The sequence below is a fragment of the Chiloscyllium plagiosum genome, unplaced genomic scaffold (assembly GCF_037043375.1).
Source record: "Chiloscyllium plagiosum isolate Xiang-an unplaced genomic scaffold, Cpla_swu_hap1 HiC_scaffold_5, whole genome shotgun sequence".
Classification (NCBI taxonomy): Eukaryota; Metazoa; Chordata; class Chondrichthyes; order Orectolobiformes; family Hemiscylliidae; genus Chiloscyllium; species Chiloscyllium plagiosum.
In genome coordinates this window covers 24,976,066-25,003,930 of record NW_028270143.1, presented here as the reverse complement: position 1 = coordinate 25,003,930, position 27,865 = coordinate 24,976,066, and the positions used below count along the sequence as shown (strand labels likewise).

The 27,865-nt window shown below is 44.2% G+C and overlaps 1 long non-coding RNA gene across 1 annotated transcript; it reads left to right on the top strand.

Moving 5' to 3' along the window:
• Nucleotides 1-678: 678 nt before the first annotated feature.
• On the top strand, nt 679-27,865 carry LOC122552408 (uncharacterized). Its single transcript, XR_015757085.1, has 3 exons — nt 679-844; nt 14,783-14,917; nt 27,745-27,865. It is a non-coding gene; the product is annotated as an uncharacterized LOC122552408 (long non-coding RNA).

The window sequence follows — 27,865 nt, the reverse complement described above, 5'->3', positions numbered from 1 at the left end:
ATATGCGATTTTTGAGAACAGTTTTAGCTCAGGTTGAGGTTCAGGTTGTAAGATTGTTCTCAATGAGAGCAAGCCTACCAGCTCAGCGAACAAACGTACAACCTGAACACATGGATATGCGCTACATCAGCATCTGAGCAGCTGAGAATGATGCTGAATATTGTCCAGTCGTCAACCAAGATCCCTACTTCTGAAGGGAAAGTGATTGGCGAAGCAGCTGAAGTTGGTTGGGCCAAAGAATCGACCCTGAGGAACTCCCCTCTAACTAAGCAGGCCTGGATTCTCAAGCACCCACCTGCTACTCAAGTGGGACATGACACGACTGAACAATTGCGTTAAAAATGTCACCTGCAGAAAAATCCAGAGATTCAGGGAGACTGCTGTTTGTTTCAAAGATCACCTGAGAGTGAAGCTGAAATAAAGCTATCGCTGAGGACACTGCAGCACCCGGGTAATGGGTTCTGAAGAAGATGCATACAGGACTAGAATGGTCCACTCTGTATCTGCGTCCATATCTCCTGCCAGACCCTGCTGACTTCCTCCAGCACTGTCTGATTGACTCTCAGAGTTTCGGCATCTGCATGAGTCACCCTTAAGCCCCGCCCTGCATTGTGACGCCTCGGACCGTCCGCGCATGCGTGCAGATCCCCGGCCAAGATGGCGGCTGTTCATGTCGGAACTACGATACATTTAATCGCAAGTTACTTTTCAACGTGGTCACTTCTCGCTGAAAGGGTTTTTAACGCTCTCCAGCTCCTGCAGCCTTAACATGTGCAAAAACGCATCTCTTCCCATTTTCAACGGAGATAAAGTCGGTATTGCCAATGTGCTGCCCTCACCTGTCGTGAGTATAGAGGGCTTTCAGAACCGCTGGGCATGCTGGGTAGCTACACCCGCCATTGAATTCAGTTAATTAGAGAAGATTGATTCTATTCATGAATAACTTTTCTCCTTGTATTCCAACGTCTTGTTTTCCAAATAATATTTGGAAAAACAGAATTGGCGGTTAGAAAAATATCTTAAAATGGGATGCATATATCAAATCTCTCAAATCGTCTCTACAACATAACCTTGTCATTAAAATACGAGATCTTTCAAATCATTTTGTAAATTCCCGTCCTGAGTTGATGATGGTGGATTTTGGAAACTCCTTTAACAGGTGGATGTTTAGCACTCAAACCAAGACATATATTTGTTTATTCTGAATGTGTCTCAACATGTGTCTTTTGTCATCTCATTTTGCAGAGAAATAGAAGTACTGAAAACTGAAGTGTTTCTCTGATTCCAGTTCTGTGCTATTTTCTCAGCTAAAAGGTCCAGCTGGAGAGTTACATTGAAGGACAATGAAATTGGTTCAGAGGTGAATAATATTGAGCATTCATCTATAATCCAATACTGAACTAGATTGGTGCGATTCATTGGTCAGGCCCTGGTGTGATCCCTTTACTGTGGATCTGAATCCATGTCCATCCATTGCACTGTTTCATCTCTGTCCTCTGTGACAATCTCTTTTCCATTGTCCAACCTGCGCCACCTTTAATAATGTGGATTTTAATCCGATGTGATAGTTTATTGTTATTCCTTCCAGTCATGTTCAAATGAGGGTTTCATTACTGCATGTCCCTATGCTCTGTGCTGTTAATTTATTCCACTCGTTTATGTGGCCTCCCTCACAAACATCATTCAGACTTTCCTATGCTCCTGCTTGGTTTTATTCTTCATGCTCCCTCTTACACACTGTATTCCCTTCCCTGTTCTTACCACCCCACCTCCCCTTCCCTGTTCTTACTAATCCACCTCCCCCCCCCCCCCCCCCCCCCCCCCCCCCCCCAAACTTCTTCATCCCTGAGAGGCCCAAGTCTTTTCTCGGTCGAGATACTTCCTTGATGCATAATAGAACATGCAGCGCACCGTAAACAGCACAGGGAGGAGTTAGTGGTCTTCTGCATTCAGACCTGGAAGACAGGACATAGGCATAGTGCTGGGCAAGGAAAATCAACATTCTAGGCTTCATTCCCACCATCTTGTGAGAGTCCTGCTCTCACCTCTGCTGTACTGGTACTCACTGAGACAGCACAGTGATCCCAGGCATCAATCTTTCCCCACGCTGTATTAGTGATCTCTATTATCCTCCAGTCCCAATAATCCTCTCTCTGTTTGGAATCTCCTCTAATCCACACAATGCTCTCTGTCTCTGTCAAGTTCTTCAATTCCTAACACACTAATTCCGACATTTTTTCCAGTAAATACTAAATTCCTTCATCCCTGTAAACCCTGACAGTGCTGCTTATCCTTGTAAACTCCTCCTACCAACACCACTCTCCATGTCAATGTATTTGTCTTTAACCTCTTCTTCTTTCGCTATCTGTGCAAACTTCTCCAGCTCCTACAATCCTTCCTTAGCTGTGAAAAAATTGTAATCTCCTTATCCTTCTCCAATTCTTCAAACTTAATCTTTGTAAACTTCACCCTCAACTCCCCCCCACCCCCACCAACACTCCCAACAATGGAACCTCTTTCAGTTTGTGCAACCGTCCCTATCTCTGTAACTGTCTCCAACCCAGCAACCTGGCATTGTCCATTGTTTTCCTATCTACGTCGCCTCCAGAGCCTAGAAGTCCGCTTACATATTTAAATGTCTTCAGTCACTACAATCTTCCATATCTCTGTTAGTATATACAATACTCTTCTCCCTGAAACACCCTGAAACTCCCAGAAAACTATAGACCGGTGAGCCTGAACTCGATGGTGGGCAAGTTGTTGAAGGGAATTCTGAGGGACAGGTTGTACATGTATTTGGAAAGGCAAGGACTGATTCGGGATAGTCAACATGGCTTTGTGTGTGGGAAATCATGTCTCACAAATTTGAATGAGTTTTTTGAAGAAGTAAAAAGAGGATTGACGATGGCAGAGCGGTAGATGTGATCCATATGGACTTCAGTAAGGTGTTCGACAAGGTTCCCCATGGGAGACTGATTAGCAAGGTTAGATCTCATGGAATACAGGGAGAACTAGCCACTGGATACAGAGCTTGCTCAAAGGTAGAAGACAAAGGATGTTGTGGAGGATTGTTTTTCAGACTGGGTTGCCTATGATCAGTGGAGTGTCACAAGGATCGGTGCTGGGTCCTCTACTTTTTGTCATTTACATAAATGATTTGGATGCAAGCATCAGAAGTACAGTTAGTTAGTTTGTAGATGATACCAAAATTGGAGGTGTAGTGGACGGCGAAGAAGGTTACCTCAGATTACAACAGGATCTGGACCAGATGGGCCAACGTACTGAGAAGTGGCAAATGGAGTTTAATTCAGATAAATGTGAGGTGCTGCATTTTGGAAAGCAAATGTTTGCAGGACTTACACAGTTAATGGTAAGGTCCTAGAGAGAGTCGCTGAACAAAGAGACCTTGGGGTACAGGTTCATTGCACCTTGAAATTGGTGTCGCAGGGAGATAGGATAGTGAAGAAGGTGTTTGGTATGCTTTTGTTTATTGGTCAGAGTATAGAGTACAGGAGTTAGGAGGTCATGTTGCGGCTGTACAGGACATTGGTTAGGTCACTCTCATAATATTGCGTAATATATCGGAAAAATGTGAAACTTGAAAGGTTCAGAAAAGATTTACAAGGATGTTTCCAGGGTTGGAGTATTTGAGCTATATAGGGATAGGCTGTTTTCCTTGGAGCGTCGGAGGCTGAGGGGTGACCTTATCGATGTTTACAAAATTATGACGGGCATGGACAGGGTACATAGACAAAGTCTTTTTCCCTGGGGTGTTGGAATCCAGAACTAGAGAGCATAGGTTTAGGGTGAAGGGGGAAAGATATAAAGAGAGCTAAGGGGCAACTTTTTCACGTTGATGACAGTGAATGGAACGATGGACAGTGAATGATGATGTTGATTCCTACGTGTATGGAATGAGCTACCAGAGGAAGTGGTGGAGGGTGGTACAATTGCAACATTTAAGAGGCATTTGAATGGGTATTATGAATAGGAGGCATTTAGAAGGATATGGACCAGGTGCTGGCAGGTCGGACGAGATTGGGTTGGGGTATCTGTTCATCATGGCCAGTTTGACCGAAGGGTTTGTTTCCATTCTGTACATATCTATGACTCTATGACTATGCCTCTATGACCCTCTGTCTGTGCTTATCAGTCTGCCTGCCTTTAATGTATCTCCATCCCTATCCCTATCTTCAGAATCTAATCCAGCTCCCTCTCTCTCTGTAAATTCCTCCAATCCCCAAACTTCTTTGTCTCACTGACCATTCTTGACCAAATGTAACTCTGTTTAACTCAAACATCCTCGAGCCTCTGTAACCTCTATCCATCTGTTCAATCCCCCACTACTGAGGAATGGCTCCCTGCATTCGCTTTAAAGGAGATGGAATGACAGTGAACAGATATGATCGAACTGTCATTCCGGAGATGTTGCTGCAGAATGGCCATTGCAGGGAAGTGAATACTGAAGGGTTTTGTGGAATCGAGGCAGGATAGGCAAAAGGCCAACACGTGGTGAAGAAAGGATGAGGTGAACGCAGTAATGAGACATTCATGTGGAAGTGAAGATCAAAATTTGGAGTCTTATTTGAGTGGAGCTGCGAGTAAGCAAGCAGCAGCAGCCCTTAGCAGGAATTCATTTATAGGAACCAACCAGTGATGGTAATGCCAATATGGTTACAGTCAGGATACTGAATGTACTTGTAGCAAGGGCAGTAGAGTAAATGTGTGTGACAGTAGTCTCCATCCCGACTGGATAACTAATGAGTATCAGGGCCGTAATGGATGGAATCCTGGATTGTATACGAGATGTTTTTCTATAACATCACATCAGGGATCCATCAACAAAATTGTCTTTTGTAGATCAAATGCTATGTAATAATAAATATCTAGTAATCCCATTATAAAGGTGTTTTGTTAGTCGAGCCCCATAATGTTATTAGGACAAATTGAGTTTGAGTTCCAACCATGAGATCGAGGAGCAGAATTAGGCCATTTGGCCCTTTGAGTATGCTCTGCCCTTCAGTCAGATCATGGTTGATCTGATGATTCTCTACTCTATTTACCTGCCTTTTCCACAAAACCTTTGTTTCCCTGATTAATTAAAACCTGACCTCTGCTGTAAATATTCTTAATGACCCAGCCTCGACTGCCCCCTGCAGTCAGGAATTCCCACAGACTCACTACCCCCTGAATGAAGACATTCCTCGTCATCTCCATCTTAAATGGATGAGCCCTTGCTGGGATTTTATGCTCTCTGGTTGCAGATTCTCACACCACTGAAACAAAAAGAAGTAACAGAGATAATTATTGCAAATGACATGAAAATTGATGGAGTTGGGGTTAATGAGCAAGGAGATCCAAGGTCGCAGGAAGTTACAGATCAGTTGGAAAGATGTGCAGAGAAATGACAAATAGAGTTTAAGCTGGACAACTCTGAGGTCATGTCAAATTCAAGAAAAAAGTTAGCATCCTGAGGGACATTGATATACAGAAGGATCTTGGTGCAAGTCAGTAACCCCCTGAAACTGGCAACAGAAGTGTTTCAGATGCGAAGGAAAGCAAATGGAACACTGGCCTTCGTCGGTCACAACGTTGGGTATAGTAGTTTCCATCTGATGTTGTAATGGTATAAAATGTTTGTTTGGCCATATTTGGAGTCCTGTGTGCAGTTCTCATCTCCACACAATAGAAAGGATGTGGAGGCTTTGGAGAGAGTACAAAAGAGGTTTATCAGCACGTTGCCTGTGTTAGATTTTTGAAGGGAGTGTTAGGTATAAGAGAAAATTTAACAAAGTTGGATTGTTTTGTGAGAGTATCAGAAGCTGACAGGCGACCAGGTACAGGAAAATAAAATTAGGACAGGGGCAAATCATGTGGATAGTCGGACTCTCTTTTCCAATGTGTAAGTTTCAAATAGTAGAGCACATAGATTTAAGGTGAAAAGAGGAAGTTTAAAAGAGATGTGTGAGGCACGTTTTTCTAACGTAGAGAGTGGAAATTACTGAGGGAGGTCGGAGAAGCAGAAATATGAGCAAAGCATTGAAGTGGCATTTAGACAGAAACATGAACAGGCAGAGAATAGAGGGATATGGACCATGTTCAGGTTGATGGGACTAGTTTAGAATAGCATAATGGACAGCACATCCATGGTGGGCCGAAGGGCCTATTACTGTGCTCTACTGCTCTGTTTTCTAATTTCCCAGCATCTAATCTGTCAAAGCCCCCCAGAATCTTGAATGTTTCATTCAACTTCTCTCTCATGTTTTCTGAACGGCAATGGGTTCAACCTCAGTCTAATCCACCTCTTCCCATTAGAAAATCCCTCCATTCACAGGATCAGCCGAGTGACCCTTCTCTGGCCTGCCTCCAATGTGACAATGTTGTTCCTTAGCGCACTCAGACTGCTGTTAATATTCTAGGTGTGGTCTGATTGTACCTTACCCTAGATCTCCCTCTTTTCAGACGCCATTCCCTTTGTAATAAATGCCAGTATTTGATTTGCCTTCTCTATTACCTGATGACCCTGTAAGCTACCTTTTTCAGATTGATAAACAAGAACTCCCACAACCCTTTCTGCTGTCAGTCTGAAACCGAACAGTGTTAGCCTGACAGTAAGTCAGGAGCATGCTGAAATGTGTTAGAAAGGAAGTGTCAATAAACAATAACTGGACCCTTAGAAACACATTTTATACAGAGAATTTGTTATTGAGCCTGTTGGATCTTATTTGTTGGTGTGAATATAAATGGCAGAGTAGATAAGGGTGTTGGAGATGTGTGGTGGTCCGGAGGTTATGGATTATTTGAGTTTTCAGAAGACTTTGCACAAGTTTCAAGAAGGGCTAATGAGTAACTTGGTAGAGAATAGAGCCTGTTAAAGATCAATGAAGTCACCTATGTGTGGAACCAGAGGAGATGGGTGAGATATTAGACAAAATAGTGTTGTCGGAATTTACTGTGGAGAAAGACACGGAAGCTCAGGAACTTGGGGAAACAAATAGTGATGTCTTGGAAAGAATGCTCAACGGAAAAGAGAAAGTGCTGGAGTCGTAAAACAAATAAAGGTTGATCCTAGAACATTGTGGGAAGCTAGGGAAGAGATTGCAGTGTCCCTAACAGAGGTATTTACATTATCAACAGACACAGTGAGGTGTTGGAAGTCTGGAGGTTGGCTAATGCTGTTCCATCAATTCAGGCTGCAGAGAAAAGCCGAGAGATTACAGCCCAGTGATGGGGAATTTGTTGGAGGAGCTTCTGAGAGGAAGGAGCTAAGTATATTTGGAGGGGAATGGGCTGATTAGAGATAGTCAGCATTGCTTTGTGAGCGGATAACAATGTTTCACAAGCCGGATTGACTCTTCAGGGAAGTGGAGACAGTGAGGTCTGCAGATGCTGGAGATCAGACTTGAGAGGATGTTGCTGGAAAATCACAGCAGGTCCGGCAACATCTGAGGAGCAGGAAAACGACATTTCAGGCCGGAGCCCTTCATCAGGAATGAGGAGGTTGCCAAGAGCTGGATGAAGGCAGAGCAGTCAATGTTGTCCAAATGGACTTCAGCAAAGCATTTGACAAGTTTCTAAGGGATGTAGAATGTCTAGTCAAGAGGAAGAAGGAAGCTGACGTATGGTTGAGGAAGCAAGAATCAAATAGACCTCTAGAGGGTTACATGGGGCAGCACGGTGTCTCCGTGGTTAACACTGGTGCCTCACAGCACCAGGGACCTGATTTTAATTCCAGCCCCCGGCGACTGTATGTGGAATTTGCATGTTCTCCCATCGTCTATGTGTGTTTCCTCCCGGTGCTCTGCTTTCCACCGACAGCACAAAGATGTGCAGGTTAGATGAATCAGCCATGCTAAATTATCCAGAGTATTCAACGATGAAAAGGACTGATACATGTTTACAGGTTGATGTTAAGTAGGAGGATGTGCTGAGAATTTTGTAAAACATAAGAATAGATAAATCTGCTGCACCCTAAGGGATATGTCCAAAGTGAAGGAAGAGATTGTTGCGCCTTTGGCGATGACCTTTGCACCCTCACTGTCCACTGGAGTCATACCAGATAGTTGGAGGCAGGAAAATGTTATTCCCTTGTTCAGGAAAGGGAATAGGGACAATCTTTGGAATTACAGAATGTCTTATGTCTGTGGTGTACAGATTATTAGGGAGTACTGTGAGAGACAGGATTTATGATTCATAGTTTGATTAGAGATAGTCAGCATGGCTTTGTAAGGGGCAGATCATGCCTCACAAATCTTATTGAATCCTTTGCGAGTGTGACACAACACGTTTATGGATCAGTCAGAAATTACGGAGGCATGGGATACAGGGAAACCTGTCTTTCTGGATACAGAATTTGTGGCTCACAGAAGACAGAGGGTGATGAAAGATGGAAAGTATTCAGCCTGGAGCTCGGTGACCAGTGGTGTTCTGCAGGGATCAGTTCCAGGAAGTCTGAGGTTTTGTCTGTTTCAATGGAATGTCCTTTTGCTGCGTGTTTTACACTGTACTTCAAATATTTTCCACTGTTCATTTACAGACACATACTTCTGTTTGTTTAGCCTGTTTACCTTGGTCACTTCTCCCCTCAAACTCATTTCATTGGCTGTTTTTGTTTCTCACTGTAGCTTGTCCTTTCTGTGATTCACTTTAAAACTTTATATTTATTTAAACTGCACTTTATCACAATTTCTCAGAGAATCTCTCCAGGTGACATTACTCTTTCACTGAGTTTCATCACATAACGGTCGGTCTGAAGTAGTGACATCTCTAGCCAGTTGTACAATGTGTTACTCAAAGAAATACTGAAAAAAAATTCTTGGAACTCCTCTTCCAATATCACTGTTGTCAGTGTGATTGTCCCGATTATACGAATATTGAAGTTTCACTAAATTATCGCAATGCCTTTATTAAACATTCCAATGAGTTTCTGCTTAATGCTGTGATGAGCAACAAAATGCTGTTCGGTGGCCTAAATCTGTTCTGCTGCTTGTGTCCTTGGCAAGTAGTAGCCAAAATTTACATTCAGACTGACTCTACTTCATGATCTGAGGCCAAATGCTTTCTCTGTAATGCCTTTGGTATCCATTATTGTTAGCGTTACCCATTTTGCCTGAGTTTCTGCAAGGTTTTGAACCATTGAATATTGATGTTACATCTTTTGTTCATTCTGGTAACCACATCTACATGGTGTCTAAACATCTTTTATCTTTGTGTCGCAAACCCATGTACCTCATTGACGAGACTTTGTCCACTCCAAAAAAAAAATTTACTCTTTCCCACAATTTCCTGTCCCATACCTATTGGCTGATGTACAGTTTTAGTTAAACTCTGTCCCATCCTGTTCCTTTCTGCTTGTCTTCAGCTACATCCCTGTGCTGTTCTGATGCTTCACCTTTTCTCTTTGGATTTGGAAAGCTCCTTTCACCTGAACTCTGTCCCTGCATCCGCTCTGTCAGTTTAGAGCTCTGTCCATAAACCTACTGACATGATCGGCCTGGACACTGGTCCCAGCACGGTTCCAGTGGGACCATCCTAATGGATTATTTTTTTGTAAATCAGGTATGGGATGTGGGTGTCTCTTGCTGACCAGCCTTTCTTGCTCAGCCCTAGTGGCCCTTGAGCTGAGTAACTTGCTTGGCCATTTCAGAGGGTAATTAAGAGGCTAACATTTTGCTGTGGGGATGTCGTGCAGACCATGTGAGGATGGGCAGATGAGCTTCTCGAAAGCACAAGTGTTTGGGTTATTTTGTACATCAGCAATGGTCCCATACTTATTTGTGGATTGTTAATTGCTTTTTTTTTAAATTACTGATTTCAAATTCCACCATTTCTGAACATTAGTTGAGGTTTTGGATACACGCTCTAGCAATAATATCACTGGGGCATCACTTCAACTGCTCACTGGTTGCTCATCTCTGAGCACTGAAACCAGTGCATCATGAAGCTAAACCCATTCTTCCAACATTATTGTTTGATCCTGACACCTTCCTGCACTCTAATGATATCACTCAATATCTCTCCATGTGGTATCCTTCCCGTGTGGGTCTAATTGCCTCTGTCAGTGCCTCTCGCTCTTGCAGCTACTCTGGATCCTGAACTAACATAACTCCAGAAAGACGCAGCAACACAGGCCAGGGATGGAGTTTGGAATTTTCCAGGTATCTTTGGGATTCATTGCAATTTTCCCTGTGTAACCCTCACTGCATCTGTCTAATTTCCCATTCTGTCTATTCCTCTGTCTTCTGTCGGTACTCAGGAAGTTCCTGACGCAATAGACTTCCCAACTGTTGGCAGTCCATTTCATCTATGAACCATCATCTGTGGATACACTTAATGAGGTCCTGGGGCTTTCCATACCTTTGCGTATTAAAACCTCCAACACCATCTCTTCTATAACATGTGCTCTTTTCAAGTCATAGACATATACAGCATGGAAACAGAGCCTTCGATCCAACTCATCTATGCTGACTAGAAGATCTAAATAAATCCGTTCCATTTACCAGCATTTGGCCCATTGACCTCTAAACCGTTAAAATTCTTATACCCATCCAGATACCTTTTAAAAGTTGTCATAACATCCGTCTCCAATACTTTCTCTCTCTGCACATTCCATACACATCTCGCCATGTGCGTGAGAAAGCTGTTCCTTAGGGCGCCCTTAAACCTACGCCCTCTAGATTTGGACTCCCAAACCCTGGGAAAAGACCTTGATTGTTTACCCTATCCATGCCCCTCATGTTTATATTAACCTCTGTAGGGTCACCTCTCAGTCTCCGATGCTTCAGGGAAAATAACCCTAGCTTATTCAGCAACAACCCTGGCAACGTTTTGTAAACCTTTTCTAAGCCCTTTCAAGTTTCACAACATCCTTCCTATAGCGGGGAGACTGGAATTGCAGAGACCTCCAATTGTTCCCTGAGTTCCCCAGTCTTTGTCCATAGTAAATTCTGGAGTGAAAAACTTGTTTAGGGACTTAGTCATATCCTGCAGTTCCAAACGTCAATGGCATCATTGATCTTTAAGGGCCCCAATTTTGTCTTGACTTACTTGTATATTCTTAATATATTTGCACAATCACTTTTGGATTCTTCTTATCTTTCTCTGCTGAGGCTATTTCAAGTGCCCTTTCTGCATTCCTGATTTCCACCCAAAGTGTATTCCTACAGCCCCTATGCTCCTTAGGGATTCCCTTGATCCAGCTGGCTATTCCTGACATGTGCCCCCTTTTCCTTCAGTGTTTCCTAACGCTGTCAGCATTGACCTGCACACAAACAGGAACATGCTGGCGCTGATCGCTCAATTTATTTCACTTTTAAAATATTCTCATTTGCCGACTTTCCTTTCCCTGTAAATAGACTCCCCAATCACATCTTGAAAGTTCCTGATTAAGACTATCAAGATTGGTCTGGCCCCATTTTATAACTTGAACTTGTCTTTTTCCATAGCTATTTTCAAACTAATAGAACTGTGGTCACTTTGGCAAAATGCCTTCCCACTAACACCTCAGTCCCTTTCCCTACTTTGTTTCCCAAGGGGAGGTCAGTATTTGCCCCTTTCCCTATTCAGGACATTTACATATTGTTTGGGAGTTTTCATGGAATGCAATTACCAAATTCCTCCCTTGCAAACACTGAACACTGGCAGTCCCAGTCTATGTTTGGAAAGTTTAAAAACCCCAACCATAACAGCCCTATTATTTTGATTGATATTTGAAATCTCCCGACATATTTGTTCCTCAGTCAGCCACGGCTTATTCGGGTTTCGTAAGACAATCGTATCAAAGTGATGACCCATTCTTATTTCTCAGTTCCACTAGAATAGCTTCACTGGGCGATCCCACAGGGATATCCTTTCTAAAACCCACTACCACACGTCCTCTTTGGCCTCACCTTCCAAGCTTCCTGTAGCATCTCTACCTTGAAATATTGAGCTGCAATTCCTGCCCCTCCCTCAGCTGTGTTTCTGCAATTGCTATAATATCCCAGTCCTATGTTCCAATTCATGCCCTGAGTTCATCTGTCAGGCCTCTTTCATTGAAATAAATGCAGTTTAATCATCAGTTTCTCCACATTCCCTGCGATGTTCTTGCCTGCCTTGTCGATTGAATGTTCTCTCTCTTTAACTTGTGCACTGGCCTCAATCTTCTTTCTGGCCTTACAGCTGTTTAAGGTCCAAAACCATGCCAGGTTAGTTTATATCCTCTCAAGCAATTCGCCCCACCAGAGTATGGGGCCCCCTCCCGCTCCCAGTTCATGTGCCTTTCCCACCCTGTCTCCCTGTGTTGACACCTTCAGGGATCTAGGCACATGTCCACTAAGATCCCTTTGTTACTCAGTACTCGGCAAGGATCGAACATTCATTATATCTGTCCTTCGCTTATCATACCTCCCACAGGGTATGACCTTACATTGATCAGTACTAAACTCTGCTCAGATCATCATCTGATCGTCATTAGACTGTATCTAGAGACCATCCTCCTCACTGTGAACAGCACCGTCACCTTTCGTGTCATCTGCAAACCGACTAATGATACCTTATGCTTGCACATTGAAGTTATTATTCGACAGAAGAATCAGCAATTCCTGCACAGATCCCCATGGTACACCCGCTGGTGAAAGGATTTCAAATACAAAGAAGTTTATCCCTCAATTTTGTATCCAATTTACCAATTTGCCTTGAATCCCATGGGCTCTTCCCTTTTGGACCAGCCTTCCATGTGAGACCTTGTAAAAGGCCTTATTCAGGTTCATGTAAACCACATCATCTGCAATGCCCTCCTCAATATTTTGAGAGACCAAATCAAAAAACGCAACTGAATTCTGAGGCGATATCTTCCTCTACCAAGTCAGTGATGACGCAGCCGAGTTGACCCTTGCATTTGCAAGTTTTGATTCATCCTCAGAATATTTTCCAATAATTTCCCTCTTCCTGCTGTCAGACTCTCTGCTCTGTAATTACCTGGCCTATGCCTGTTGCTCTTATTGAACAAAGGAACCGCATTAGCGATCCTCCAGTCATTCAGCACTTGACTTGTGGCCAGCAAAGTATCAAATATATCCACCAGGGCCCCAGCAATCTCCTCCCATAGTAACCTGGGATACATTTCATTGGGCACTGGGGGTTTATCCACCTTTATGCTTGTGAAAGCATTTAATACTTCCTCCTTGTTGGTCGATACATGTTCGAGAACCTCACCATCCTCAACTGAAATCCTTGGCTACAATGCCTTTCTCCTGTGTGAATAAGGACGGGAGGCATTTATTGAAGACCTCACCTACTTCCTCTGGTTCCATGTACAGATTGTTCCTTTGGTTTCTAACAGGTGCAACCCTCTAACTATACTGATTAAATACCTTGTGGCCTTTCTTTAAAAGTATCTGCCAAAGATATTTCATGTCCATTCTTTGACCCTCAATTTGAAGGACCCCCTTGCACTTTCTATACATTTGAAGGGTTTTGCTTGTTTTCATTGCAGTGTACGTTCTTTATCCAGCTCACGACATCACTTGATCAGTATTTGCTGGAGTTACTGCCTTTGACATTCATTCATCGAGGACCACACCGGCCCTGAATTCTCACTGTACCACTTTAACATACTTCCTTTTTCCGAATATGAGCCCAACTGCAAATAGTTCCACCCAGTCTGTGTTTGACAGGTGCTGTATCATGATCGTGATAATGCCCAGTGACAGTGATATTCTAACGATTAGGGGGCTTCTCCAAATTTGGCCTCTTCACATCTGCACTATCCTTATCTCTTTCCAAAATGACTTTGAAACTTAGTGTTATGTCCACTATCCCCAAAACGCTACAAAAATCATTATGTGTGTCATCTTGTCCAGCACATCCAACCCTTACCAACCTACCCTCCAGCATCTCCAGCACATGATATCACTGTAATCTTTTGCAGTCCCCACAGCACTCCTCCATCCTTTCATACAGCACCTCATTACCTCTAACCATTCAGAAATTATGGATGCATGGGACACAGGGAAACCTATCTCTCTGGATACATATGGTTCCCTTGTGGCCCAGTGCAATGGGATTGTTTTTATTTACTCGTGGGATGTGTGTGTCTGGCTGGTCAGCATTTATTGCTCAGCCCTAGCTGCCCTTGAGCTGAGTAGCTTGCTTGGCCATTTCAGAAGGCAATTGAGAGCCAAATACTTTGCTGTGGGTAAGTCGTGCAGACCACGTGAGGATGGGCAGATGTCCTTCTCTTAAGAACAAGTGTCTTTTTGATGAACAAAGGTTATTTTGGACATCAGCAATGGTTTCATGCTTACTCATGACAATTACAATTTTTAAAAGTTATTGATTTAAAATTGCACCATTTCAGATGGTGGGATTCAAACCTGACTCCCTTGAACATTGGCTGAGGTTTTGGATACAATAATACCACTCGGCCATCACTTCACCTGCTCACAGGTTACTCATCCCTGACAAGTTAAACCAGTGCACCGTGAAGCAAAACCCACTCTTCATATACACCGTTTTGATCCTCACACCTTCCTGCACTCTGGTGATATCACTCAGTATCTCTCCATGTGATATCTCTCACTGTGTGTGTCTAATTGTTGCCTCTGTCAATGCCTCTCGCTCTTGCAGCTACTCCAGATCCTGAGCCAACAAAATCATCCACTCCAGAGAGACACAGCAGCACAGGCCAGGGATGGAGAGTGGGATTTTCCAGATCTCTGTGGGACTCAGTGCCATTCTCCATGTGTAACCCTCACTACATCAGTCTAATTTCCCATTCTGTCTATTCCTCTGTCTCCTGTAGGTTCTCAGGTATTTCCTGACTCAGTGGACTTCCCAGCTGCTGGGTGTGTCGTCCATCACCACATTGAAGATGGTTGGTCAGCCAGAGAGACAAAGGGTAGAGAGATCTGGGTCTTTCAATAAATCCTGCAGATCGGTAAGATCACTCACAGTGAACAGAGCAGAGAGCAATGAGAGAGCTCCAAACATCGGCTAACAAGACATGACACAGATACAGTGTTGGAGGGGGAGCACAGTACAGACACACACCCCAGGCTCAATCCCCACCCCTACTCTAAGTTCTGTTGTACTGAGACTCATTACTCTGCAGCACTGTATCTGTGGCATGTCTTGTGGACCAGTGTCTTCAATAATTTGTAACTACTGTAAGAGTTCCATTTCCAGTAACCTCCTCCCTGATAGTCCCTACACATACTTGAAATATGCTGCATTCCAGACTACCATCCCAATCGCTGTAACTTGCTTCAGTGTCTATAACATGCCTTATCTCGATAGTCTCCTCCTCCAATACCTGGAACAGTGTCATGCAGCATGGAATCGGTTCCTTCGATCCAACTAACCCATGCTGGTCAGAGTCCCTGACTGAATCACGTTTCCCTGCATATGACACAAATCCCTTCAAACCTTCTCCTCTCTCTGTACCTGCCCAAATGTCATTTACATGTTGTTATTGTACTTTTTTCTAGCACTTCCTCCGGAAGCTCATTCCATACATGCACCATCCTCTGTGTGAAAAATCTTCTCCTCGAATCCCTTTTCAGTTTTTTTTCTCTCCCATCTCACACTTATGCCCTCTAGAACATAGAACATGGAAGCGCGGTACAGGCCCTTCGGCTCTCGATGTTGCGCCAACCTGTGGAACCAATGTGCAGCCCATCTAGCCTTCTCTATTCCATTCTCATCCATGTGCCTATCCAATTTCCGTTTAAATGTGCTTAAAGTTGGTGAGTATACTACTGTTGCAGGCAATGAATTCCATGCCCCTACTATTCTGAGTAAAGAACCTACCTCTGGCATCTGTCCTATATCTATTAATTAATATTAATATTAATATCTTCCTCAATTTAAAGATATCACCCGTCGTGCTAGGCATCACCATCTGAGGTAAAAGGCTCTCACTGTTCAACCTATCTAACCCTCTGGTTATCTTATATGTCTCAATTAATTGGTCTCCAACGTCTTCTCCTGAACAAAAACAGATTCAAGTCACTCAGCCTTCCTCATTAGACCTTCCCTCCAGACTTGGTAAGATCCTAGTAAATCACCTCTGAACCCTTTCCAAGTCTTTCACATCCGTCCTCTAATACGGTGACCTGAGCCATAGGCAACACTCCAAATGTGGACGCACCAGCGTTTTGTACAGCTGCAGCATTATCTCATGGTTCCGAAACTTGATGATTGTACCAATAAAAACTCACACACCGAATGCCTTCCGAACAACGCTATCAACCTGGGTGGCAACTTTCAAGGATCTATGTACATGGACAGAGAGATGTCTCTGTTCATCTACACTACCAAGAATCTTGCTATTAGCCCAGTACTCTATGTTTCTGTTACTTCTTCCAAAGTGAATCACCTCTCACTTTTTCACATTAAACTCCATTTGCAAAATCACAGTCCAGTTCTGCAGCTTATCTATGCTTCTTTGTAACCTACAACGTCCTTCGTCTCTATCCACAACTCTACCGACCTGAGTGTTTTTCTCTAATTTGCTAACGCATCCTTCAATGCCCTCACCCAAGTCACTTATATAAATGACAAACAATAATGTTTCCAAAACAGATCCTGGCAGTTCCAAATAGTAAGTGAACTCTAGCATGAGTATTTCACTTCAACAACGACCCTCTGTTTTCTTTCAGCAAGCCAATTATCCAATCCTAACAGCAAAATCACCCTCAATCCCATGCCTTTGTATTGTAGGCAATAGCCTACCGTGGGAAACCTGAACAAATGCCTTACTGTAATCTATATACACATCAACTGCTTTACCCTCATCCACCTCTTTGGTCACCATCTCAAAGAAGTCAATATGGTTTGTGAGGCATGACCTACCCGTCAGAAAAACATGCTGACTATCTCTAATCAACTTATTCATCTCCAGCTGATTATAAATGCTACCTTTTACAAGCCTTTCCAACACTTTACCGAGAGTCGAAGTAAGGCTCCAGGTCTATAATTACCCAGGGTTGTCTCGATTCCCCTTTTTGGACAAGGGGACAACATTTGCTGTCCTCCAGCCTTCTGGCACTATTCCTGTACACAATGATGTCTTAACGATCAAAGCCAAAGGCTTGGCAGTTTCCTTCCTGGCTTTCCAAAATCCAATGATAAATCCAAACTGGCCCAGGGGACTGTTTTTCTACACTTCCCAGAATTGCTAACACCTTCTCCTTCTGCAGTTCAATCCCATCTAGTTATGGACCCCACTACCCTGGGGTAAAGACGTTGGCTAATCAACTTACCTGTACCCCTCATGGTTTTCTAAACCTTGATTAGATCACCCCTCAGCCACCTACACCCAGTGGAAATGCGAAAGACAATGACATAAATATCCCTGCTCAATCCCCTGCCACTACTTTGTCACAATATTCTGGGATACACTTGTTTAGGACCTAGGGCGTTCTCTACCTTTGTGTTCTATGACCTCTTCTGAAATAAGGACTCTTTACAAGCCATCACTGTTTGTTTCCCTTTCTTTGCTAGTCATTGTCCACAGTACGTTCTGACGTGAAATGGTTATTTGGGATCTCGCCTAGCTCCTGTGATTCTACACTTGAATGGCCATATTTATCCATATTCTGTCCCTAGTTGATCTTCTGTTGTTAATGTACTTGTAGACTCTCTTTGGATTTTCCTCAGCCTGATCTGCCAGAGCTTTCTGTGGTCCCCTTTGGGCCCTCCTGATTTCCCTTTTAAGTGAATTACTCCACCCGCAATGTTCCTCAATGGATTCCCTTAATCCAGCTGGCTATATGTGACACGTGCCCCCTTTTCTTGACCAGAGCCTTAATAACCCCAAATCATCCTGTGTTTCTTACTTGTGATCGGCATTGTCCTTCAGACTAACAGGAATATGCTGCCCCTGAATTCTCATTTTATCTCTCTTTTGAAAGCTTCCCACCTGCCTGACGTCCCTTTACCTGCGAATACCCTCAACAATCAATTGTTAAAACCTCTGGACTGCAGGGAGATTTGCCAGTGTTATGCAGGGAGGATTTAAACTCGTTTGACAGGGGGGTTTGGACTCTGAATAAGAGAGGTACCATCTATCAGTCAAGGGAAAAATGCATCAGCCATCAAGAGCAAGTTTCCTTTCCAGAATATCCCGAGGCACAGTCAAGGAAGGGAAAAGACTTCTGGTTTAAAGGGCATTTATTTCAATGCACGAGGCCTGACTGGTAAGGCAGACGAGCTCAGATCATGGATTGACTCTGGGGACTGGGATATTATAGCCATAACAGAAACATGGCTGAGAGAAGGGCTGGACTGGCAGCTCAGTGTTCCAGTATACAGAAGCTACAGGCGGGACAGAGGGGCAAGTAAGTGAGGAGGGGGAGCTGCACTTTTGATAAGGAGGATATAACAACTGTGCTTAGAGAGGATACTCTTTTCGGCGTGATCAACTGAGGTCATATGGTGAAAAGTTAGAAACAGAAAGAGGATGGTTAGTCTGCTGGGATTGTGTTCTAGACTCCCAAATAACCAGCAGATACTAAAGGGGCAGATGTGTACATAGAACATAGAAGAATACAGCGCAGTACAGGCCCTTTGGCCCTCGATGTTGCGCCGATCCAAGCCCACCTAACCTATACTAACCCACTATCCTCCATATACCTATCCAATGCCCGCTTAAATGCCCATAAAGAGGGAGAGTCCACCACTGCTACTGGCAGGGCATTCCATGAACTTACGACTCGCTGAGTGAAGAACCTACCCCTAACTTCAGTCCTATATCTACCCCCCCTTAATTTAAAGCTATGCCCCCTTGTAATACCCGACTCCATACGCGGGAAAAGGTTCACACTGTCAACCCTATCTAACCCCCTAATCATCTTGTACACCTCAATCAAGTCACCCCTAAACCTTCTTTTCTCTAATGAAAACAGCCCCAAGTGTCTCAGTCTTTCCTCATACGATCTTCCTTCCATACCAGGCAACATCCTGGTAAACCTCCTCTGCACCCGTTCCAGTGCCTCCACGTCCTTCCTATAGTATGGCGACCAAAACTGCACACAATATTCCAGATGCGGCCGCACCAGAGTCTTATACAACTGCATCATGACCTCAGGACTCCGGAACTCAATTCCTCTACCAATAAAAGCCAGTACGCCATATGCCTTCCTCACCGCACTATTTACCTGGGTGGCAACTTTCAGAGATCTGTGTACATGGACACCAAGATCCCTCTGCTCATCCACACTACCAAGTATCCGACCATTAGCCCAGTACCCCATCTTTTTGTTATTCTTCCCAAAGTGAATCACCTCACACTTAGCTACATTGAATTCCATTTGCCACCTTTCTGCCCAGCTCTGCAGCTTCTCTATATCCTGCTGTAACCTGCCACATCCTTCCTCACTGTCAACAACTCCTCCGACTTTCGTATCATCCGCAAACTTGCTCACCCAACCTTCTAACCCCTCTTCCAGGTCATTTATAAAAATGACAAACAGCAATGGTCCCAAAACAGATCCTTGCGGAACACCGCTAGTGACGGCACTCCATGAAGAAACTTTGCCATCAACTACTACCCTCTGTCTTCTTCCATCCAGCCAATTCCTAATCCAAACCTCCAACTCACCCTCAATGCCATATCTCCGTATTTTCTGCAGTAGCCTACCATGGGGAACCTTATCAAACGCCTTACTAAAATCCATATATACCACATCTACCGCTTTCCCCTCATCAACCTCCTTCGTCACCTTTTCAAAGAATTCAATAAGGTTTGTGAGGCACGACCTGCCCTTCACAAAACCATGCTGACTATCCTTGATCACATTATTCCTATCCAGATGTGCATAAATCCTATCCCTTACAATTCTCTCTAAGACTTTGCCCACAACAGAAGTGAGACTCACCGGCCTATAGTTACTAGGGTTATCCCTACTCCCCTTTTTGAACAAGGGAACCACATTTGCTATCCTCCAGTCTTCTGGCACTACTCCTGTAGACAAAGAGGACATAAAAATCAAGGCCAATGGCTCTGCAATCTCCTCCCTTGCTTCCCAGAGAATCCTAGGATAAATGCCATCAGGCCCAGGGGACTTATCTATTTTCACCTTTTCCAGGATTTCCAACACCTCTTCTCTACATACCTCAAAGCCATCCATTCTACTTATTTGTGACTCAGTATTCGCATCAACGACAATGCCCTGTTCCTGAGTAAATACTGAAGAAAAGTATTCATTCAGTGTCTCCCCAATCTCTTCCGCCTTCACACGCAACTTCCCACTACTATCCTTGACTGTAGAGAGATTTCAGGTATCTATAGAAATAATAGAGTAGTATTGGTTGGAGATTTTAACTTCCCCTTTATTGACTGGGCCATCCAGAGTGTAAAAGGCCCGTATGGGGTGGAGTTTGTCAAATGTGTCCAAGGAAGTTTCATATATCAATTTGGAGAGGGCCCTACTCTACTTAGATAGGTGCAACACTGGACCTCCCCTCAGAAACCGAGGTCAGGCAAGTGACTGAATAGTCAGTCGGAGAGCTCTTTGGGTCCAGTGAACACAACTGTCTTAATTTTAACAAAGTTATGGAAAAAGATCAGACAGGTCCACAGATTAATGTCTTTAACTTGAGCAGGGAGAGGTTTGGGGCCATTAGGCAGGATCGAGCAGATGTCAAGTGGGTGAGTTAAAAATCACACAACACCAGGTTATACTCCAGGTTTATTTCAAAGCACTAGCTTTCGAAGTGCAGGTGATGTTTCTAAAATATGAAAACTAAACTAAATGTGTTTGATATTACATTCCATGACACTGTTATCCTGTTGCTATAAATTCCGTGCCTTATGTTTGTGCTCCACAACCACCTGATGAAGGAGCAGCGCTCTGAAACCTAGTGCCTCCAAATAACCCCCCCCCCCCCCCGTCCAACACAGGCTCCTCCACATCATGCTCCCATCAACTGGGTGAGTCTGTTTGAAGGAAAAGGAATGACTGACAAATGGGAGGTTTTTAAAAGTGTGATCTCAAGAATCCAGGGCCAATGTGTCTCTGTTAGAGTGAAGGGAAAAGCTGGCAGGTTTAGCGATCCCTGGCTCATGAGGGATACTGAGGCTTTGTTCAAGAAAAAGAAAACAGCATACATTGTCTTCAATTTTTCCATATCTACGTAACCTCTTCCAGCCCTAATTACACGATCACTCGCTGGAGACTCGACAATCCTTTCAGGTGCCTGCAGCATTCCCGATCTGCAGAACCCACTGAAAGCCTGTGATTCTCCCAATCCAGTTCCGACAAGACTCACTATCTGTGTGACATCCTCCTGTCGCCAGCACCCACCCTATCAATGTACGTTCCTCCTGTATCTCCATGTATTTATTCATCTCCATAACCTTCTCCAACTCTTACACCCCTATCTGTAGAAATGTTACTCTCCCCTACAACCTTTCCCACTTTGACCAAAATGGAGGAGGTTACTAATGCTCTCATCTGTGAAACTGTCCAACCAAAATTACTGCCCTTCTGGAAAATCTGTCAGACTCCACACTCTCCATGTCTAAATAATCTGCAGAATTAAACCTTCCTATATCTATAAACATCTTCAGTCACGACTACCCTCCATATCTCTGTTTGGTCCTCCAGTCTATACAATCCACTTTATCTCTGTCTTCTGTTCCATTCACTGCACTCTGGGGGAAAACAGCTTCATGCTATCCACCTTGTGTGTACATCCCATGATTTTGTAGACCTCAATCAGGTCCCCAGTCAACCTTTGTCTTTCTAATGAAAATAATCTGAATCTATTCAAACTTTCTTCATAGGTAGCCCCTTCCATTCCAGACAACATCCTGGTGAACCTCCCCTGCACCCTCTCCAAAGCATCCACATCCTTTTGGTAATGTGGTGATCAGAACTGCATGTAATATTCCAAATGTTGTCGAACCAAAGTCCAATACAACTGTAACATGACCTGCCAACTCTTTTATTCAATATCCTATCCAGTGAAGGAAAGCATGCCGAATGCTGCCTTGATCACTTTACTGAACTGCGTTCTCACCTTCAACCCTCACTGCGTCAGTCTAATTTCCCATTCTGTCTATTCCTCTGTCTCCTGTAGGAAATCAGGATATTTCTGACTTCGCAGAATTCCCAATTCCTGTTTCATTCATCACCACACTAAAGACAGTGGTCAGCCAGATCGATGGAGAGTGAGATCTGGAGCCTTCAGTAAATCCTGCAGATCAGTAAGATCACTCACAGTGAACAGAGCAGAGTGTATTTAAGGGATCGAACATTGGTCTGGAAGACATGACATAGATACAGTGTTGAAGCACGAACACAGAGCATGATGGTTCCAGGTTCAATCCCTGCTGTACTGAGCCTTCCTGTGTCAACATAGGAAGTTGACAGTTATCAATCCAGGCTTGTGCTGTCTTAGTGAGGCTCAGTACAACAGAGGGGAAACCCCCAAGGAGTTGGCAATGAAACCTGAGATCTTTGTGTTCTATATTCCATCTCTCACACTGTCTCTTGTCGTGTGATAGAGTCATACAGTAAGGAGACATGCCTTTTGGTCCAACTCATTTGCGCCAGTGTCTTGAATGCTTGTAATTCCCAGAAATTTTCCTATTTCTGTAACCTCCACCCCTCCCATATTCCCGCTGTATATTTCAAACCTACTCCAATGCTGACAACTCTCCCTATGTGTAAATTGCTCCAGTGTAGATAAAATGACAAATCTCAATAATCTCATCCTGCACTCAGTACAATAATTCCTATTTCTGTAGTCTTGGACAATACTTACAGTGCACCCATCTCTGTAAAATCCTCTAGTCGCCTCAGGCGACTGACTGTGTGGAGTTTGCACGTTCTCCCCGTGTCTGCATGGGTTTCCTCCGGGTGCTCCGGTTTCCTCCCACAGTCCAAAGATGTGCAGGGTCAGGTGAATTGGCCATACTAAAGTCTTCTTCTTGACCTCTCGGCCTCCATCCTACTCCGACCTATCACCCTCACCTTGACCTCTTTCCACCTATCACATTTCCAACGCCCCTCCTCCAAGTCCCTCCTCCCTACCTTTTATCTTCTCCTGCTGAACACTCTCTGCTCATTCCTGAAGAAGGGCCTGTGCCCGAAATGTCGAATCTCCTGTTCCCTGGATGCTGCCTGACCTGCTGTGCTGTTCCAGCAATAAAGTTTCAACTTTGATCTCCAGCATCTGCAGACCTCACTTTCTCCCCATACTAAATTGCCCATAGTGTTAGGTAAGGGGTAAATGTATGGGTGGGTTTCACTTCGGCGGGTCGGTGTGGACTTGTTGGGCCGAAGGGCCTGTTTCCACACTGTAATCTAATCTAATCTAAAAAAAAATACCCACCTGTGGACCTTCCTCAAGCCCCAGGAGAACCTGATATCACTGTAACCTTCTGCAGGCCCTATAACACTCCAGCCTCCTGGCCTATAGCACCACATGATCTCAGTAACCTTCTCCCATCCCTACTGACCTTCATATCTATATAAACATCCCCAGACACTTTTCAAGCCACATCAGCACTCCACATCTCTGTTTGCTCCTCCACTCTCTGCAGCCCTACCAGCACCTCAAACACTCTCTCTTGTGTAATTCTGTAATTTGGGCCACACGGTGGCTCAGTGGTGAGCAATGGTGCCTCACAGTGCCAGGGACCCAGGTTCAATTCCAGCGTTGGGTGACTGTGTGGAGTTTGCACTTTCTCGCTGTGTCTGCGTGGGTTTCCTCCGGGTGCTCTGCTTTCCTCCCACAGTCCGTAGATGTGCAGGACAGGTGGATTGGCCATTCTAAGTTGTCCATAGTGTTATGTGCGTTGTCAGAGAGAAGTGAGTCTGGGTGGATTACTGTTTGGAGGGTCAGTGTGGACTTGTTGGGCAGAAGTACCTGTTCCCACGCTGTAGGGAGTCTAATCTAATGTCTCCCTCTGCATTCATATTACTGTCCCTAAATATATCCCTCTATCCATAAACAGCCCCAAACCCTTCAAACCTCTGAGTCTCTGTGAACTCCCACAGCTCCAACATCCCTCCTTAACTGTGTAACCTTTTCCAGTCCTGAAAATGTGAACATCCTACAATCCTCCCGATCTGCCTAATCCTCTCAGGTTCATGCAACGCCCCGATCTGTGGAACCAACTCCAATGCTTGTGACTCTCCTGATCACTTTCTACAAGACTTACTATCTATGTAACATCCTCCCGTTGCTATCACCCGTCCTGTCAATGTAAGCTCCTCCAGTCTCCTCACCAATCTAATCATCTTCATAATCTTCTCCAGCTCTTACACCCCTATCTGTGTAAGCGTTACACTCCCCTACAACCATCCCTAAAGCAGAAACCTCCAGTGTCTGCAATGTTCCCTATCTGTGTTTTTGTCTCCAAGCTCTATTGCTGTTCCTGTCTCTGTAAGCTCTGACAGATTGTCCAGCTTACCGGTCCATTTAATTTCCAGAACCTCAGCATCCGACATCAACAAAGGTCTTCATGAACGTCCATACCTCTGTTCATTCCTCAAATCTATACAAATCTCTTAATCTCTGTAAATAGCAACATTCCATAAAATACTCCCTGTCTGCGTAAACTGCCCCAGTCCTACACTGAAAAGCCTCACTGTCCTTTTGATCACCTGTAGTCCCTTCAGATCACCCTGTATCTTCCATTTCTCCATTGTCTACAGATCATCCCTGTTATGACTCCTCTAACTCGTGTTACTCCTCATCTCTGTGATATTCTTCAATCGCTGCAATTCTTTATCTATAGAGTTTCAAATCTCCCTGATCGATGTAAGGCTATTGATCCTTTGCAGCATGTTTAACACCTGTAGCAGCCTCCAACTCCTCAATGCATCCTGTCGCTGTAACCTCCTCAAATACTACAGTTCACTGTCTTTGTAATATCGTGCAGTATCTGCAACCCTGTTGATTTCTGTAACCTCCTCCAGAACAGCACTCCACATCTCTGTGTAACTGATGGGAATGCTGCAAACCTGCCTTCACAGTCCTCACTAACTCTCTGAACTCCTGCAGCCCTACAACCCTCAGTATCTCTGGCTCCTCCAACCCTTACACTTCTCCCTGGCTGTGTGCACTGATCCAGTCCCTTCAACCCTGCCTAACTCACTCACTCCTGCAGCTCCAACTATTGTCCATGTCAGTGTAATTGCCAGCACCAACAATCTTCCCTTTCTCTATAAACTCCTGCAACTCCAACTACCACCCCAATCTGTGTAATCTCCAGTTCCTCCAATGCTCCCTTTCTCTATAGGTTCCTGTAGCTCCAAATACCACCCCATCTGTGTAATCTCCAGGGCCAAAACCCTCCCTTTCTCTAAAACCTTCTGTAGCTCCAACTCCCACCAATTTCTGTGTAATCTCCAGTCTCGACAAGCCTCCCCCTCTCTGTATCTCCTGGAGCGCCAACATCCACCCCTATCTGTTTAATCTCTAGTCCTTATATTCCTCCCGATCTCTGTAACTCCTTCAGGACTGATAACCCTGTATCTCTCCTTGACATCTTTCAGCACGACAACCTATCTGATCTCTAACCACCAACAGTGATCTCAAACCACCCGAACTTTGTAACATCCTCCAGTCTCTACAACCCAGCTTTTCTCTGTTAGTCTCTCTGGTGTCTGTATTCCCCTTTATCTCCCGTTACAGTTCCTTGCTCAGGGAAACAATGTCTCAGTACCGAATCTGTAAGAACACAAAATTCTTTGTTGTATCAATAAATTTGCCTCATTTTCTAAAATTTAGCGACTGCAAGTTCAACCTTCTCTACCTCTTCTCATCAACATCCCTCCATGTTGAAGATCAGCCTGGTGAACTTTCTCTCTACTGCCTCCAATGCAAGGACATTTTCCCTCCAGATAGGGCGCCAAACCTGTTCTCAATATTCTCAGTGTGAGTTGATTGGAGTCCTCTATAGTTGTTACAAGCCTTCCCTATTTTTATTCTCCATTCCCTTTGGAATCAATGCCAGCATTCCATTTACCTTCTCTATGTCCTGCTGACCCTGTATGCTACCTTTCTGAGATTTATACACAACGATTCCCACGTTACTCTGTGATGTAGCTTTCTGCAGTTGATCTGAAACCAAGAGGTGACAACAGTAATCAGGAAGGTGCTGGTATGTATGGTAAACAATATGCCAGAAATTATAACTGCACAGTTGGAGACCTATGGAAAAAGCTTAATCCATAAGACCATCATGTACAGGAGCAGAATTAGGCCATTCGGTCCATCGGGTCTATTCCACTATTCGATTATGGCTGAATTGTTTCTCAAGCTCATTCTCTCACTTACTCCCTGTAACCCTTGATCTCCTTACTTGTCAAGAACTTAGCTATCTCGGAGTTAGATACACTGAGTCACTTAGCATCCACAGCCCCATGAGGCAGTGAGTTCCACTGATCCATCACCCTCTGGCTGAATACATTCCTCCACTTCTCTATTCCAATGGGTGGTCCCTTCACTCTGAAGCTGTGCCCTTGGACCCTAGTCTCTCGTCTCGTGGAAACACCTTCTCCCTGTCCATTCCATCCAGACCCTTCAGTATTCTGTCAGTCTGAATGAGATTCTGCACGCGGCTCGAAACTTCATCAAGTGCAGACCCAGAGACTTCACCTGCTCCTTATATGGCACGAATATCATCCATGGGATCTTTCTTGGAAATCCATTCCTCATACCCCTTCACATCCTTTGTCCAGATTCTGAATGAATAACGTGTAGAGTGTAGTCCCAACACTGACCCCTGCGGCGCTCCCGAAATCATCAGTTCCCATCATGAAAAAGACCCCTTTGTGGCAATCAGACAAATCCTCTATCCATGCTAAGCATGTTGTTATGACAGGAAAATTTCATTTCACACACACTGTTGGATTTATTTTTCTGTCTGGCTGTAAACAGCAGAGTATCACCATTACCTTCCCATCAGTAACTCCCTGGAGAAGGTGGTGATGAGCTGCCTTCCTGAGCCCCTGCACCAGCCGTTGGAACTGTTGTTATCTGTGTGCCCTCCAGCAGGTGCTACAGCACAATCTCTCGTCTATAACTGCACACAGAGAATGCAGCTCTCCATTTTATATCTGACATCCTCCCCGACTTATAGTTCCTCACAATATCTTACCTCCTCCATAGCCATCTGTGCTAGGGATCTCTAAAATTTCTTTATTCTTGTTTAGACTTCTGATCACCTGAAATGTCTCCCTTTAAAAATTTGTAAACCCTTCAGCTTCTGTAACTCTCCATATAACTGCAATCAATGACAGCAGAAGTTTCCTTCCTAAATCTCTATAATTGGCACTTTTCATCCTCCGTATCCATCTCAGGACTTCCAGACCCTACAATCCGACTATTTGGAATGCTCCCATTCTCTGCACCTCCTCATGTCCTGGGGGTCCTTGAACACCACCAGTGCTCCAAAAGTTTATATTCCCCACAGTTACTGCCAGTCTTCTAACTCTGTAACATCTCAGTCTCCAGTACCATACAACACTTGTTGGCTGTCAATTTGCATTTGTTGAAGTCTACACATCTCTGTAAGCAGCTCAGAAAAAGCCCTTTAGACTCTACAAAGCTACATCATGAACATGCCATAATCTCTCTATTTCCTTTGCCTTCTTCAGTGCCTGCAACTCCCGCTGTATCTTCCAGTAAACGTCTTTATTTGCTGCAGGTCTTCGAGCTCCCCAGATAACCAGTTCCATTCCATATAGCTCACTCAATCACTGTAACACCATCTGCTCTGTCTAATCCTCCTCTTTTCCACAGTCTTCCAGGGACAACGACGATCCTATAAGAGAGCAGTGCGGAATGTGATGTTATAAATCTCAGCTGAGGCTTGAGGCCGACAATTACCTGGGAGTCACAAAGGGAGAGAACCCGAGAGAGA